This window comes from Balaenoptera borealis, assembly GCF_965194805.1.
Source record: "Balaenoptera borealis genome assembly, chromosome: 4".
Taxonomy (NCBI): Eukaryota; Metazoa; Chordata; class Mammalia; order Artiodactyla; family Balaenopteridae; genus Balaenoptera; species Balaenoptera borealis.
This window is the reverse complement of record NC_138861.1, coordinates 84,997,662-85,014,899: the sequence shown is the minus strand read 5'-3', so window position 1 is coordinate 85,014,899 and position 17,238 is coordinate 84,997,662. Positions and strand designations below refer to the sequence as shown.

Genomic DNA, 17,238 nt, shown 5'->3' with positions numbered 1-17,238 from the left:
CCTGGATTGGATCCTAGACCAAAAAGAACATTAATGGGACATTAACTGGCAAAATTTGAATAAGGTCCCTGGATAATAATATTAAATCAATGTTTAGTCCCTGATTTTTGATCACTGTACAGTGATCATGTAAGACCCTTACATTTAGAAAATCTAAATGAAGAATGTAAAGGAATTCTTTGTACTTTTTGCTATTTTTTGGAAAGCTTAAAATTATTTCAGAATAAAAAGTTTAAAACACTAAAAAATTTTAAATAGATAAGGAAGTGTATGAACCAACGAAAAAGAAACCAAAAGCAGCAAAAACCTGTACAACGTCTATGAATGTCCAGTTGACTAAGGGGTCTCGTCTCCTCTGCAGAGATGGCCCTTATCGAGATCTAACCAATGCATGACGTCACTCTCATTTGGCTTCCCGGGTAGGTTTCCCTCCAGAACTCATGTCCAGACCCCTTTCTGGCTCTAGTCTTTAACATTAACCATCTGATATTTTAGTTTACATGAATCTCTTACGATTTGAGTTAACAAAAGCCCAATCTCCAGAGTCCAATCACCTTACAGGTGGTGCTGAGAAAAGAACTGATTCTCCAGGTTATTAAAGCTGAGAGCCAGACCCCAAACTATGGTGATAAAGACCTACTTGCCATGGGCCCTGCCCAACAACCATTCTGCAAGCCTGTAACACCCAAAGATTGTTACTGCCCACACTTTCTTCCAAAGATTAACAGGCAGCTCCCAACAAAAAGAATGTACTCAAGGTACAGTCATCTTGTAAAGCAGGAGATGTCAGCAGCCAGCTTTGAATCTCGCTGAATAAAGGATTATGGAGGACAAAACAGCCAAGGGCCAAGAGCCAAACTCATACAAAACTCAGCAAAGGTTTAGCAGCCTGTTGGTTTCAACTGAATAACCTTTTTATATGGCTCCCCTAGGACCTATATCCACAGTGGCCTAGAACAATCCTTATAAAAGGTAATCCTATCCACGTCTTTCCCCAACCTAAAACTCTTAGATAGTTTTCCCGTTGCATTTAAAATAGAAACCAAAATCCGGGTGGTAGCCTGGTGTCCTGGGCCCTGCCCGCTACCCCACACTTCATCAGGGTCCCTCCCCCTTGCACTCTCCAGTCCCTGAGTCAGCCTTGATCTTCACTCCAAAGACTCAGTGCAAACTGTGCTCTTTGTCTAGAATGTCTTCCCACCCCTCTACCCCGACATACATACACACACACACACACACACACACACACACACACACACACACACTTTAGCCTAGCTAACTTCCACTCATCAATATCATTCAGGTTTCAGCTTAAATAACACTTAATCAGCAAAGCTTTCACTGACCAACCTTGAGAACTAATGAGCGCCCTCTGTTTGGTGGTGTTCTCATAGCACCCTATGATTTCTCTTCATAGAACCTACCACCACTTCTAATTACATAAAGGCTCTTGGTCTCCTGTTTAGATTAGGAGCAACCAGAGGGCAGGGACTAAGTCTGGTTTGCAAACCACCACATCCCAATGTCTAGCACAGTATTTTGCACTTCAGACACAGGGGTGGATGATCCTGCCCAAGTCCTCGGCTTCTTTCAGGGTTTAAATGAAGCATAGTATGTCAAGCATATGGATACGGTAAGCACTCATTATGTGATAGCTATTAGAATTACTGGGACTTCCCTGGTGGTGCAGTGGTTAAGAATCCACCTGCCAATGCAGGGGCCATGAGTTCGAGCCCTGGTCCAGGAAGATCCCACATGCCACGGAGCAACTAAGCCCGCGTGCCACAACTACTGAGCCTGTGTTCTAGAGCCCACGAGCCACAACTACTGAGCCCGCGTGCTGCAACTACTGAAGCCCACGAGCCTAGAGCCTGTGCTCCGCAACAAGAGAGGCCACCGCAATGAGAAGCTCGCGCACCGCAACAAAGAGTAGCCCCTGCTTGCCACAACTAGAGAAAGCCCGCGCGCAGCAACAAAGACCCAGAGCAGCCAAAAATAAGTAAATAAATAAATTTATAAAAAAAAAGAATTACGTCACAATGCCTTTGCTCTAAATATGCTTGAAATCTACAACTGCTTTTTCTTTCACCTGATGGAGGAGAAAAAAGCCTAGCAAAAGATGCCAAGTTGTCATTTTTTCGATGACACTTTTGACTGTCAAGTCAGCTCATTTTTAGGATACTGAGAAACTTCAAACTGCAAGGTAAAACATTAAGAAAGAAAATGCTTCTAAAATTAACACACTACACTTTTTTTACTCTGAGATAAATCTATACTCATCATCAGTACATTTTCACTTCCCTCTGTAGCCTTTATTGTTTGCCTTCTCTTTCAAACACCTGGTTATTACAACAAGGGCATTTGCTCCTTTTTCAAACAACAAAGACTCCACTAATAACTTTCATGAAAATGAGTTTTAACTATGGCCAAAATTTCATTTGCTTGAAAAACTTGCTTCTACCTCAACTATGAACTCATGAAAGTAGGATAAATCACAGCTATCCTGAGCAGTCCTTGTTCATAGGAGGATTTAAAATCATTCACAATTGTTAAGTTAGTGAAAAGATAAAAGTGGGGCATTGAAACACCCAAACTGATCATTTTTTCAAGATATGTTTCACTGTAACAGCAGCTAAATTCTCCTGGGCCCTGGCAATATACTCAGGCAAAGGAAACCAGAGGAGAAATGAGAATTCAACTGTGCTGTTTCCTTAGAAGAAAACTACACTTTAAAGAACTTGGCTCTAGAAAATGTCTCCACTGAACTTCCAGATATATATATATATATATATAATATGCAGCCATATCTAGCAGCTGCATGCAAAGCCCAGTGGGTAATTCAAAGATGGACAAAGATGGGGGGAGGGGAGACTTTCCTTCTACCCTCCTAGGTTCGATAGCCAGATCTTCAAAATAAACTGAGAACAGGCAGATTAACAGAAGAAAAGGTCTACAAATTTATTCATTTTTAATAGTACACACATGGGGACATCACAGGAAAAATAAAGTGAGTACCCAAAAAAAAAGCAGTGCGATTTGAGAGTTTATATACCATCGTAATACGGGAAAGAAAGGGAGGGATGTTTGTTGGCCTCTCAGGGGAGAGTAAATGACTTTTAGGTAAGATGAATGGGCCCTTAGAAAAATAGATGGGAGACATGACAGTTCGTTATAAAGTCTGTCTGGGTGTGGTGTATGTGAAGAGGTAATCTTCCCCTGTTGATGAAACTCCTGGGGAGAGGATCTGTGACAACTGAGTTCCTTTTGGAGGGTCTGTCTTTAGGTAGATAAGGGGAGTTCAGAGAAAGTCTCTCACTGCATTTGCTGTTTTTCAAGAGCCTTTAGTTTAAAACAATCAATATACCAAAGCGGCACATTTTGGGAGGCATGTCGTGAACTCCTTCAGATGACGGCATGATCCCTATCCTCACAGTCATTCGATAAACAGACACATAATACATACAAATATGCGCACACGCACATCTGATACTGTGACTCTCATGAAAGCTAAGAACCTTGGTTGGGGGGCAGGGGTGTTTATACAAAAGCAGCTCTCTTAACTGCTCTCCCCTTTAACCTACTTGCCTGATTAATCAGCACATCCCACTGCCTCTGTAGAGCATAACAACTGATGTTTCAGCACACCAGAGGCTCACAGCTAGTAAGAGGTGCTACCTGAGCCCAGGGCTTCTCAAGGTGTGGTCCAGAGATGGATGCCAGTCTGCAAACTATTTGTTACCAGCTGCCCAGGAAATGGAGAGTGAGCATTTACAAACGTGGGTAGTCATTACACACAGTTGCCACATCCAAGTGCATGAATAGTGAACTCATCTCAGTGACCAGTTCTGGCGGTGTTGACCTTGTGAGGTGAGCTGCATGAGGCACGAGCTGCCTACTAGTCAAGTGCTGTAGAACCGTGTGACCACGAGGGATGGTTTAAGGTTACTTTGTTAATACATTTTAATATAAATGTATTAAAAATCCACATCCTTTTTTTCATCACAAGATCATTTAAATTTGACCATAAGTTTAAAGGACAAGTTGGAACTGGCTACGGAGGAAGAACTGAAGGTGAATTTCGACGCTAGAGCATCGCTTGCTTCATTTTGAAGAAAAGTGAAAAATGAAGATCTTGAGCTTGCTGAAACTGCTTTGCCTTTTTTCATCTTCATCAACATCCCTCTACAAGGCCAGTTCCTCTACCATGAGTGTTATTAAAACAAACCCACAACCAGTTTAGATATACATTATTCATTAACCCCAAGATAAGCTATCACTAACCCAGCCTAGAGTAGATAAACAAGCAAGAAGTTCATTTCTGACACTAAAAATCTTAAACACTGATATACACAGAGTTTGTTAAAAGTATACATAGAGTATTTAATGTGGAGCATCACCATTTTACTCACAAATTTTGTTTAGTTATAACTGGATTAACAAATTAACTAGAGTAATAGTGATTCTTTATGTGAACTGCCTACACGCATGCTTCTGAAGAACATGCACAGATTTTGTAATTTTTTCCCACAATATTTGTTGTGTTTGTACTTACTGAGATGTAATTTTATTTATGTTGTTTCTAAAATGTTAAAAAGAATTAAGGCTTGCATATCATGTCTTTTTTATTTCTTTCCTTTTTTGTTAATAAAAGTATAGGTCCATGACAGCTTGAAAATAAAAAGACTAGACCTTCACCATATAGAGCTTAAGAAGCAGTGATGTGCTCCCACCAGCAAAGGTGTATCCTCCTCTAGGGTCAGCTGTGTTTACTTCTATTTATGCCAGTTGTTCTTATAATTTAATTTATTTGTACCCAAACACATAATTGTATATAAATACATAAAATATGAGTTCAGAAAAAATGTTTCTATGAAAACGAAGTTGAACATCTGAATACTGTGGAATAACACAATAAAAGAGTAACTAAAATAACTGCTGTTATATTAGGCATGAAGAAGTGGCAAAGGATGGGGAGGCAAATCAGAAAAATCTGGAAGGATTCTACATTCATAGTGCACAAGTATCCTGAAGTTCCTATAACACTTTAAAGCAAGCCAAACCGAAAACCAGGTGGACCAGATGTCACAGGTTATGGTTTATGTGCAAAAAACAACATGGAAACCACTTACCAAGTCCTACCTCAGAAATTAGCAAACAGATGTACATTTATATGTTTGAATTTAAAATAAAATGCTTAAGATATAAATGTAGCATTTTTTTTTTTACACTTCTCCACTTCAACTGAGCAGCTGCTGGTCATGATAATCCCAGATAAGAGAGCTTATCCTGTAAACACAAAATTCTGCACAGAATATTCAAGAGATTCTGGCCTCCTGGCTCTATCACTGAGACATAACTGGTAGATGATAAAACGGGGACAAAATACAATGTACAGAAAGATACACCAATCACAAAAAGTATAAGGACCCCAAAAAGAGGTTCTAACCACATAAAGAAAATGAAACAATTTGTGAAATTGCACAGCCTATGTCTCTTTTTAGTAACGTTATACCCACACCCAATTCCTACAGAGAATATGCTTTTTAGCAGTTAACAGCATTAACCAAATAAAAGCAGAGCCCTCAGGGGACTTTCTTTCAAAGGTCAAGAAACAAGCACAGAATCAAAAAGTAATATATAAAAAGTCCTTTATGAGATACTACAAAACATTTTCTCTTACTATCAATATAGAAAGCTGTTTTGAACCATAAACCAAACTAAGCCAAAGCCATAGGTTTAGTTTAATTCTGAACTCAGACTTTTTTACAGCTTATCCACATTGGCCCACAGGATTAAAGTTTTAATTTAGCGTTAGGAAAAATAAGCTAAACAAATGAAAAGTACAATAGTGTGATGAGGGAAATTAACATAATAAGTCTCATTTAGCATTATTGGGTTGAAAAAACTAAAATTATAGGGAAAAAAATTTAAGATTGTATTAATACTCAAATTGAAATAATTTGAACAAAAACTCATTTTGAACTAATAGGCCTACCCCCACTTCAAAGCACTGGGACTTGGCTGAATTAATACAAAATTTCACTGTCAATTATACTACGCAAATGAAATAGAATGGAAACAATATGCAAAAAAAAAAGGGGGGGCCATAGAACCCTGTAGGGGAGGAAAGATAATTTTCCCTCCATGCTTCTGAGTTCTTAGCTGAAACCCTTGTAATAAAAGACAGATTAACAAGACAAAAACAAACAGAAACTTATTAACATGTATACTTTGTATACATGGAAGATACCCAGAGGAAAATGAATAACTCAAGGAGGTGCCTTAGAATTCAGACTTAAACACCATCATAATAGGGAAAGGGGAGGGGGAAGCTGGCCTCTTAGCGGAAAGTAAATGATTTTCTGGAAAGATGAATGGGCCCTTAGAAGATTAGGCGGGACATATGACAGTTTGTGACAAAGTCTGTCTGGGGGTGGTGTCGACACCTAGGCTCCTCTCCCGCGATAAGAGTCAGCCCTCTCTGGTTGACGAAGCTCCTGGAGTGAGGATCTACGACAACTAAGTTCCTTTTGGAGGATCTGTTTTCAGATAAGGGGAGTTGGGTCAAAGCCTCTCCCTTGCCTTTATTGTTTTTTTCAAGTGCCTACAGTTCAGAATAATCAATACATCAAAGTGGCATATTCGGAGGTGGCACGTCCTAAACTCCTACAGTCGTATTTTGGGGTGGCGTATGCCGCTACCCTCCACACGCAAAGCCTAAACCATGCTGTGGAGGGACACTGGGCCGATGTCCCGGGTCCTGCCCTCCAACTGTGGCTCTACCGATAATTAGCACCATGACCCTGTTTGCTTTAATTCTCGGGTCCCCATCTGTGATCTCTGGGAGTCAGCGGATGTACACACACCACAGGTGCTACCCACTCTAAGATTCTACTGCCCTGGAACTAAACATACAACTGAAATGGACTGAAGCTCTTATGGGCAATGTAAGGCAAGAAGCAAACATAAAATCTACTACAGTGACAGATCTGGACACTCACCCACTTGGCTGATAGTTATTCTGGTTATGAAACAAAGGAAAAAATGGGGAGACATGCAGCCTACAAAGCAATGTCAAGGACTACCAAAGTTTTATAATTCCTCCTGGCAAAATGAGAAAACCACAATATAACTTTAAAAAAAATTTTTGCATTAAAATAGGTTTTCTTCCTTATTTTGTGATTAGCAAAAAATTATTTTTAAAAAACACAAAGGAAATACATTGAGACAAGGGATTCACAGTGTTTATGTAAAGATTGCTTTACTGGCATCTTTACCTTCTCTTACAGAACGTTAAATTAACTCTTTCTTTTTAAGTGAAAAGGTGATAACGAAGTAATTAAGCATGTATAATCAGAACTAGATGGCCTGGGTCCAAGTCCCACTCACCAGCTGTATATCCTCGAGCAAGGTTCAGTTTCCTCATCTGCAAAATGAGGATAACATGGTCTGAGCACCTCATGTGGCTGTTGAGAGTTAATAGGAGTCAATATATATAAGGCACTAAGCACAGTGTCTCTGGCACACACAAGAACCTATATGTGTTCACTAATATTTCATGGTAACTTCACGTTTAACTAATCATAGATGTTCACTAATATACCAAATGAAAACCAAACAACATCAAGACCCTAGAAAACTGCACATGAAAATATCAACATTAAACATTTAAAACATTAAAATAATTCCAAAATATGACATATATATGTCCTATGACAGATGTATGATATCTATAACAGTAGCTTCATTTAAGTGTTTTCCCAGGCTCCAACCCTTCGTCAATCCATCCTATCCACTAGAGGAAGCTTCCTAAAGCAATGCTGGGTTTAAGTCACTCCCTGCAAGAACCTTAACGACTCCACACAGTACAGGGTAACCCTCAGACCCCAGAACCAGACTAAATGAGCCACTAGCACACTGTACTTCACAGTATTTACCACAGTTTGTAATTACATACTTGAGTGACTGTTTGGTTAATACCTTTCTCACCACTAGAATGAAAACCCAGGAGGTAAGGCTTGCATTTTACCCACCACTGTCTATCACAAGGCATGGCCTGCTGCAGGTGGCGGTATTTGATGGATGAATGAATGACCCTCAGCATCCATCAAGGCTCACAGCAACACCTCATAGGTATGACCCTTCATGGCTTGTAAAACACTCATATAAATTTTCTCATCTGAGCCTCACAGTAAGCCTTTAGGGAAGGCAGAGGCCCAAAATTCAGAGCCACCCAAGGTCACATTCAGTGGCAAAGAACCAAAGTGCCAACGCCTAGTCTGGAGTTCCTTCCAGAATATTCTTCTGCCCAAGTTAAATCCAATAAAACATACTAAGGCCTCGGCCTGGCCTCGCACTTTCCAGCCTCTGTGGTTTTTACTCTTTCCTTTACTCACCTAGAACTGCCTCCGACCTCTTTTCCTGCTTTTCAATCATTAAACCAGTATTTATTAAGGACTGTGATTGATGGGCAAACCTTCCTCCTTCCTTCAGGGCCCACTACTGTGTCATATATGTGCCATTTCCAGTGCATGGACATCTGTATTTACTCAACAAAATGTCTTTCATTGTACAGACATTTATTTGTTCTTTCAATATAATAGTGAGCACCTACTAACTGTCCTACTGTGTGAGGTTCCAATGAGAACTGCACAGTTAGAATACTGGTGTCCTAGTGGTTTGAAAAACTACTGCAGTTTCCAAAAGAGAATAACAATGTAAATCAGTCTGCTTTAAAAAGCAGTACAATTGCTGCCATTCACACAGTCTGAGATATCCCAGGTACCTTAATTAAGAAGTAAAGCAGCCACCAATATCCACCAAAATAATATAGATTTTATCAATTTTCATATCATTTTGAAAAGGAATACAGATTAAATTTACGTACCATCATTAAAAAAAAAAAAAAGACTCACACAACAACAGCCACAAGCAAAGTATCTCCAGGTCTACTCCACCAAAATGGTTTTTGTACATCAGGTCTTTTAAACAGTTATCGGCCCTTCTCAAACTTGTCAGCTCAATTAAAATGGAAACAACAGATTCAGGAATCCGATTCCTCTGAATTACTAGCACAGAACCACAACTCTAAATACTACAGCAATAAACCTGCAATAATCCTCGTGAAATATAGTATCAATTAAATGTTGGTGCAAGAAATGTAATGCAGAATTACTGCCGTATTAACACTCCCTGAAGATAAATTACCAAAGACTTTAAACAAGTGAAAATCAATTCTATGACTATTTAACACAGCTGGCTTTATTTAAAATTTCCCATAACACATACACTGGCATAAAAAAGAGCCGCAAAGGGTTAATAATGCGAGATTATATATGAATTCAGAAGAAAGGAAGACAGCAGCCTAGGAATCTTCCTTTATCTTGGAAATGACAATATTTTACAGCCTCGGGGGGAAAGAAGACAAAACAGTATTCCATAATGTTAACTCATTACAGGATTTAATAGAAACACTACCCAACTAATTTCAATCCTCCTCTTTCTTTCCCACCTAAATTTCATTGCTGAATTTAAGAGGCCAATCTCAGGTAAGACAAAAAGGAAAGTTGCAAGAACACAATAACAAGAGGAGTGGACAAAAACCTGAGAAATCGTTTGTCTCGAGGGCAAAGGCTTGGGTCTGTGAATCCGTATAAAGCTGTATGTCTGTCTCTACCTCACGATCTCCTACACGGACACAACTGCTTTCAAACACCGTGGTCCCACGGGTCTTGAACAAGCCTAAGTAAACCTGCAGAATGGTGGGGTTGTGCTGGTTTGCTTGCATGAGGGTCTTTAAAAGTAGAGTGAAACTTGCCCAGGTGTTTTCTTATATCTTCCAATGGACCGAGGGGCCTCCCCACCCCCATTTAAGTCTCCCGATTGCTCTGCCTTTCCACACCTTGACCATCGACGAGGCAGTGATTTATACATCCCACAGAGAAGCCACGACCAGCCTCAAGGAGCCTCATTAGGAAAAGCTTCCCTTTTATTAAATCTAAAGCTCTTCTCGTTGTGCAGTTTAATTCCACTCCCCCCCCCACCTTTTATTTTCTTCTGTGAACCCAGTAGAAGGGAATAAACCCCTGAAAGAAAAAAATCCCTTTCATCTCACAAAATAATCACATTTGCGAATCCTGTGAGTTAATAGAATAGGTGTGCCCTTCAAAGAAGGGAGAACATTAATAATCAAATTTAATTCTATCATTTATGTTTAAAAGATTCAGACCTAATATGGCCTTGTAGAAACAAAGCATTTAATATCTCCTTTGATTCTGAAATTGTACAGGTCTCCCTGAAAGTTTAAGTTCACACCTTCGCCTACATTCAGTTCCCAGCAGGTGCACAGAGCTTTTCCTAATGGCTTCACTGAGTCACTGAGGAGGTGCGGATACAACCCAAGGCCCTTCTGTTTAACTACTGCAGTTGCCCTTTGGGGTCTTCTGCTTCCTTACCTTGGTAGACTGGGAAGATGAGAGGAGATGATATTCAAGTCTGTCAATTACACCTTACTCATAATTCTTGATTTTAAGATATGCGAAGGATGAAATTGAGACGCTACTAAAATTGTTTTTGGATGTAAATTATCCTGAGGGCTAATTATGTACAATTTCTTCATTTTCCTTATTCAAGCAAGTGAATCCCAGATAAATTTCCTTTCAGGTCAAATTTTTCTTCCCTTATAAATTCATGACTAATCCTATATAACCCTAACACTGCCTTACTCACCCCTCAAGAACTCAGTATTACTGTATTATCCTGTTAGGAGGAAAGGAGCTAAAACTTGTCTGAGAGGGGCTAACGTAACATACTTTGGCATGAAGTCGTTATCACCGAGCAGAGTTAAGGTTAAATAACCCTGTAAAAGAAAAGGGGAGGGAGCCTGAGAAGTACCTGACCTCCATTCTAAGACAGTTACATAAGGTTTCCCAAAGGTTTTCCCCTTTCTAGCATCCTGGTTACTCTGTACCTCTGGGGTGAACGTGGGCCCCCAGCCTCAGCAAGCTAGTCGTAAAATTAAGAGCTGCCTATATTTACAGCCTCTACTTTCTCTCTTCCCACTGAGTTCACCCCAATCAGGCTTTCATCCCTGTCGTTCTGTCAAAACTGCTCTTGTCCAAGTCACCAATGGCCTCCATGTTGCCGAAGCCAGTGGTCAATCTGAATCCTTATTCTACTGGATGATGATTCTGTCTTGAAACATATTCATTACATGCCTTCTGAAACCCTGCCCCCGCTCTTTCTTTGGGTTCACTTTCTACCTCACTGACTCCTCTTTCTAGGGTCTTCTTTGCTGGTCCCTTCTCATCTTTGAACTCTGGATTCCAGAATCTCTCATGTATCCAATTGCCTGCTCAGCTTCTCTACATGAGTGTCTAACAGGCATCACAAACTTAAGTCCTAAATCAAATTCCTACTATTACCACCTAACTGGCTCCTCCCAAAACCTTGCCCATCTCAGGACATGGCAACTCCATTCTTCCAGTTGTTCAGGAGCCATCCTTGCCTCTGCATTTGTTTCCTCTCTTTCTCTCCCCTCTTCTCTCCACATCTAATCTAATCTAACGGGATAACAGCTCTATCTTATATCTAGAAACTGGTCACTCACTACCACCTCTAGCACCTGGCACAGCGAACATCATCTCCTGCCTCAGTTATAGCAATGCCTCTGCTTCCTCCCTTCATTCTCATCTCCACAAAGCTGAGTGATCCTCTGTGAAACATAAATCCGATTACTGTATTATTAACCTGTTCAAAACCCTCTAATGGCTTCCTACCTGCTGTGGGTTGAAGTGTTTCCCCCACAAATTCATATGTTGAAGTCTTAACCCCCGATACCTCGGAATGTGACCTTATTTGGAAAGAGGGTCATCACAGATTAATCAGTCAAGGTCCTTAGGGCGGGCCCTAGTCCAATATGACTGGTGTCCTCATAAGAAGGGGAAATTTGGACGCAAAGACACACACATAGGGAGAACACCATGTGAAGATGAAGGCCGAGAACTGCAAGCCGATGAACACCAACTACTGCCAGCAAATGATCAAAAGCTAGGAGAGAGAGATGGAACAGAGTCTCTCTCACAGCTATCAGAAGGAACCAACCCTACAACACCTTGACCGTGGACTTAGAACATCCAGAACTGTGAAACAATACATTTCTGTTGTTTTGCCCCACAGTCTGTAGTACTCTATTACAGCAGCCCTAGCAAATTAATACACCACCTCACACAGAATAAAAGGTGAACTCCGTGCCACGGCCCAAAGGCCCCACATGACTGTACCCCGACTCACACACTGGGCCCCTTGACGTTCCCCCAAAAGGCCAGACAAACTCCTCCTCAGGGCCCTTGCTCTGGCTCTTCCCATAGCCCGGCCTGCTCTGCCCCAGCGCCCTCAGTTCCTTTAGATCTCTGTTTAAATACCTCCATAAGGCCTTCTCCCTCCAACACTCTCCACTCCCCTCCCAAGCTTTATCTTTCTCCATCACTGTGCTGTCACCTCCAGATACTTTAAACACTTACTGTGATAGACTGGAAGATCCACTGCTGAGACCCACAGAGCAGCTGCAGACAGACGGGCTCCAGGGCCCAGCTCCTCGGGGTCAGCTGGTCAGCCTTAGGGCAGAGAGCTTCCTGCCGGAGGCCACACCCCTCCTGGGGCAGCCGCACCTGGTAACACACCTGAAAGGAGTGAGGTCATCGCTCAGTGCCGGAACCTCTGCCAGGGAATCCACCTCACTCCAGAGGTCTCCACAGGCTGCTGGGGGCTCTGTCATGTCAAATCTGCATCACAGTTCAACTTCTTCCTCGGCCCAATGCTGCTTCCACCCCCTTCTGTTCACCGTGTTGATCCCAAATAAACATCTCGTTCCCCCAACTCCATCTCAGCGTCTGCTTCAGGAAAACCCAACCCTGAGACACTTGTCCACCTTCCACAACCTGAACGTAATCTTATTGAGGGAAGGGACTTTGGTTCAATGTGTCCCAAAGCCTAAAATACTACCTGGTACAAAACAGGAAATGACTAAATGGGAATATTGGAAGGAAGGAAAGGGGCGGGGGGGGAGGGAACGCATTGACTGTTTGGATAGGAGACTAGCCCCTGGATAAAACAAAAGCCTCTTAATATAGTCACAAAGCAAAAGGAATACACGCTATCACAATGAAACTAGGCATGAGGTTTCTAAAGTACACATGGCTATTTGATTTCAGAGAAACTTTGAAAAAAGTTGTGTACAAAGTTCCTGAGATTCGCTTATTATCTTGATACTCCTGACTCTTCCCTTCCTCCTAGGATTTTAAATTTTGCAACCTCAAGTTCTACCATCAAGAGGGTTTTCAGGACCCTAACCTTTAAGGTAGGAAAGATACTGTATAATCACTGTTCAATAGCTTTGTGACACCTTATATGTTAATTCTTAATTCCCACTAATGAGAAACCCTGCTCAGCATTTGATCACAATAAATAGCTTATTATAGCCTTTCTCTTTAATGACTGCATCTTATTTCAAGCCTCACTCAAGACATTATTTTTTCTTTCTCAGAGAATTGCCTTTCACTTTATTGCAAGACTAACTGCATTCAGCTCTGGCAAATGATTTAAAATATATTTTCCATGCTCCACAGTTGGCTACTCATTCAGACCCAAATAAAGCTGATTTCTACCTGGTTCCATATCTCATGCCAATTCAGTCAAGAATATGTGAGGTCTGACTATAAAGTAATAAAGCTGGGAGGGTTGTGTGTGCTTGGTTTATAGAATTACTTTCACTTCTTTACATATCACTGCATGATGAGATTCTAAGGGAAAAATGTAAAGACATGTTTAACACCAAAACCAACAACCCCTAAACTACAGCTACTACTGTTCCACTGGTCTGAACTACTGTAAGACAAATGGATTCAGAACACTGTGTGCCTACAGCCCAGGAATGTCATACATAGACGTACCTGAAATATTTTATAACCATAAATATGAATAACAGAGTCTTCCCAGTGAGACCCATCTAATTTCATCAGCCTTCTGAAATTACATCTTTCACTAAAGCAGCCTAGGAGCACAAAGGCAATAAGATAACATTAATTAAAATACATAAAACCATCCAGGAGTAGCAAGGAGTATGCTACCTTTTTTTTAATGGTAGAAATTGAACTAAAAATAGTAATCAATGTTTTGCCAGCTTAAAAAGCTAGGTCTTACACAGTGCCTGAAGCTGTAACTCTACCAGACCTTCTCCAAGGCAGGATAATAATTAGCATGTTATTATTCATTTGTCTGGTATGCAGCTAACTTTGCAGGGTGCCTGTGCATGCTCACTTTGCAACCGCAAGCTTCAGTTCTCTGCTACCTGTTTGCCATTAAGGAGAATCCAGGAAGTTCCAAAATACAATGTGCCATCCCTTACCGCTATGCCAACAATCAAACCATGCAAAAATGAATCCTAATGAGACCCTCATTACTATCACTGCTGAAGTTCAGCTCTCCACTCCATTTGGAAGACATTTGGGGGCTGAAAAGAGAAAACAGATTCCTGGGACATTTCAGAAGACTGGTCATTCCTGTTGATGACCTACCTGGACAAGGCAAAAGAAAAGGATCTTAAACAGGCAGGAAGATTTCCAGCTTTGGTGCCTGTGGGGACGGTAGAGCTGTTAACGATGGTGGGGAACACAGCAAGCCCTAAAAGGGTTAAAAGGTGGTGGCATCACACACAGCTGGCAGGGATGTAAACCCGAACAACCACTTTGACTCCATTAAGGCTGGACAACCAGCAATCCCATGCTTAAGAATACACCTAGAAGAAATGCATGGTACGTGTCCACCAAAAGGCATATACAAGAATATTCATGGCACCATTATTCTCAATAGCCAAAACTCGGGAAACCAACTGGCTGTCGACAGTAATGTGAATAAGTGGAAGTGCATTCACACAATGGAAGACTACACAGAGTGGAAAAGAAGGAACTACTGCAACTCACAACAACATGGGAGGTTGAGCATTACAGCACCAACATGAAAGAGCACATACTGTATGACTCCGAATATGTGAAGTCCAAAGCAGGGAAAACTCAGCTACAGTGACAGAGGGGTAACGGGAGGGATACGCTATGGAAGGGGACAAGAGGAAAGCTGCAGGAAGGAGGGAAATGTTCTCTATCATAATCTGGCTAATGGCTACACAGGTGCATACACATGGGAAAACTCATCCAGCTGTACACCTAAGATTTGTGTACCTCCCTATGTAGAAGCTATACCTTAATTTTTAAATTTCACGAGTAAATTAAATTCTCCTAGCCCTGCAGCTTTACAGTGATAACAAATCCCCTCCTCGAAACAACTCACTCACCACAGCTACCTGATAACAAAACAGGCCCACTTCAAAAATCAAGCGACAAAAGCATCTTAACAGACCGAAGTCCTCAGTACAAGTAAATGCACATTTATGAACATGTGTATGTAATGTATGTAACGTTGAGCTTGCCCCAGGAAGTCATTACCTAAATGTTCTGGACGTGAAGAATCTGGCTCCAGATTCTTCAGGTGTAGAACTGTGGCCCTGACATAGTATGTCATCTCCTCTCTCCTACTTTCTCTAAAACCCCCCAGATGTAATTTACTGATCCCGCTTCTGTGTTAAAGGAACAGGTCTCCATATGCTAACACTGTTTACCTGTGAGCCCCAGGAAGACAGGCTGGGGTTGGCGCACTCACTTTTGTCCCCTAAACACCTTGTACACTGCCCTAGCACAGTGCAATAAATGTGTCCTGGATTTTGAACAATTCAACACACCTTCAGTAAAATTCTTTTAAAACTTCAGGGCTAGGGACTTCCCTGGTGGCGCAGTGGTTAAGAATCCGCCTGCCAATGCAGGGGACACGGGTTTGAGCCCTGCTCCAGGAAGATCCCACACGTCACAGAGCAACTAAGCCCATGCACCACAACTACTGAGCCTGAGCTCTAGAGCTCATGAGCCACAAATACTGAGCCCACATGCCACAACTACTGAAGCCTGCACGCCTAGAGCCTGTGCTCCGCAACAAGAGAAGCCACCGCGATGAGAAGCCCACACACCGCAAGGAATAGTAGCCTCCGCTCGCCGCAACTAGAGAAAGCCCGCGCGCAGCAACGAAGACCCAACACAGCCAAAAATAAAAAAATAAAAGCTTACTGGCTAAGAAATTGGATTTAAAAAACAAAAACAAAAAACTGGTAGAATTCTAGTCTCAGTTCAACTACTTCATGTACTAAAATTCTTTAATCTCAATATTCCTTTCTAGATAACCAGAATATATTTACTTAAATAATATACCTGCAAACCTTTTTCATCCACTGATTACCTTAACAGTAAAACAGGAAAAAGATGAGAAAGACCTGGGGGAAAGAATGAATGTAATTGGAACCTACTATGTGATAGGCCCTCTCTTAGGCACTTTACTTACACACATTATCACCTACAAACCTCACAACCTTTTAAGGTGGGAATTGATCTCTCCAGTCCGTAGATGAAGAAAACTGGGATGCGACTGGTCCATCATCACAGTTACGTGCCAGAGCTAGGATTTGAGGTAAAGACTGAAGAACACCAAAGCCTCAGACTTTCTCCTAGACGATGATCCTCCCACTGGCATTCCTGAGCTCTCCAAATGGAAACCTGGGACTCCCCAAGGCTACTTTCATCAGCAAGCTTCACGCGTTCCTTGTGGAGGCTGCTGTTTTCTGCATCATTAATTCTGCAGCTCTCCCAAGACCCAGCTGGGAACAGGACCACCGTTTCTGCTGTTACTGCAGCTGTCTGAAAAATATAGCACAGCCTTGGGCAGGTTGGAAGAGCCTGAGGAGGGCGGGGGAGAGAGAGAGAGAGAGAGAGAACACACACATGTGTGCACACAAGCAAGAAGGTGGATGTATGCGTATGAACTCTAATAATAAGGAAGTAAAGATAAATTTTAAGTCGTCCAGAAGAGTGGCCACATTTCTTTAATATGGTCACATCAGGATCTAATACATCAGTCTTTACTTATTGGGATATTCGTATATTTGAAATATCTTGTTAAGACAAAAGTTTACAAATAGATATAGATACACAGATATCAATATGATATATAAATACACATATCTGGAAGGTTACCCAGACTATTAACTATTAACAATGCTACCTACAGGGAGAAGGAAGAAAGAATGGGGCATTTATACTTCATTCTATATATCTTGAGAAGTAAATAAGATAAAACCTAAAG

The 17,238-nt window shown here is 41.3% G+C and overlaps 1 protein-coding gene across 17 annotated transcripts in view; it reads right to left on the bottom strand.

Moving 5' to 3' along the window:
- The window catches only part of APBB2 (amyloid beta precursor protein binding family B member 2), a 360,572-nt gene that overhangs the window by 320,505 nt on the left and 22,829 nt on the right, over positions 1-17,238 (bottom strand). For 6 of the 17 annotated variants that reach the window (XM_082390531.1, XM_082390550.1, XM_082390537.1 and 3 more), the window contains exon 1: positions 12,522-12,845. The exons of 4 other annotated variants lie outside the window; for them this stretch is intronic. The gene's annotated coding sequence lies outside the window, so the exon portion shown is untranslated. Of the gene's footprint in view, positions 1-12,521; positions 12,854-16,460; positions 16,741-17,238 lie in introns of those variants that run through there. 7 more of the 17 variants (XM_082390535.1, XM_082390538.1, XM_082390546.1 and 4 more) reach the window with 6 other exon arrangements.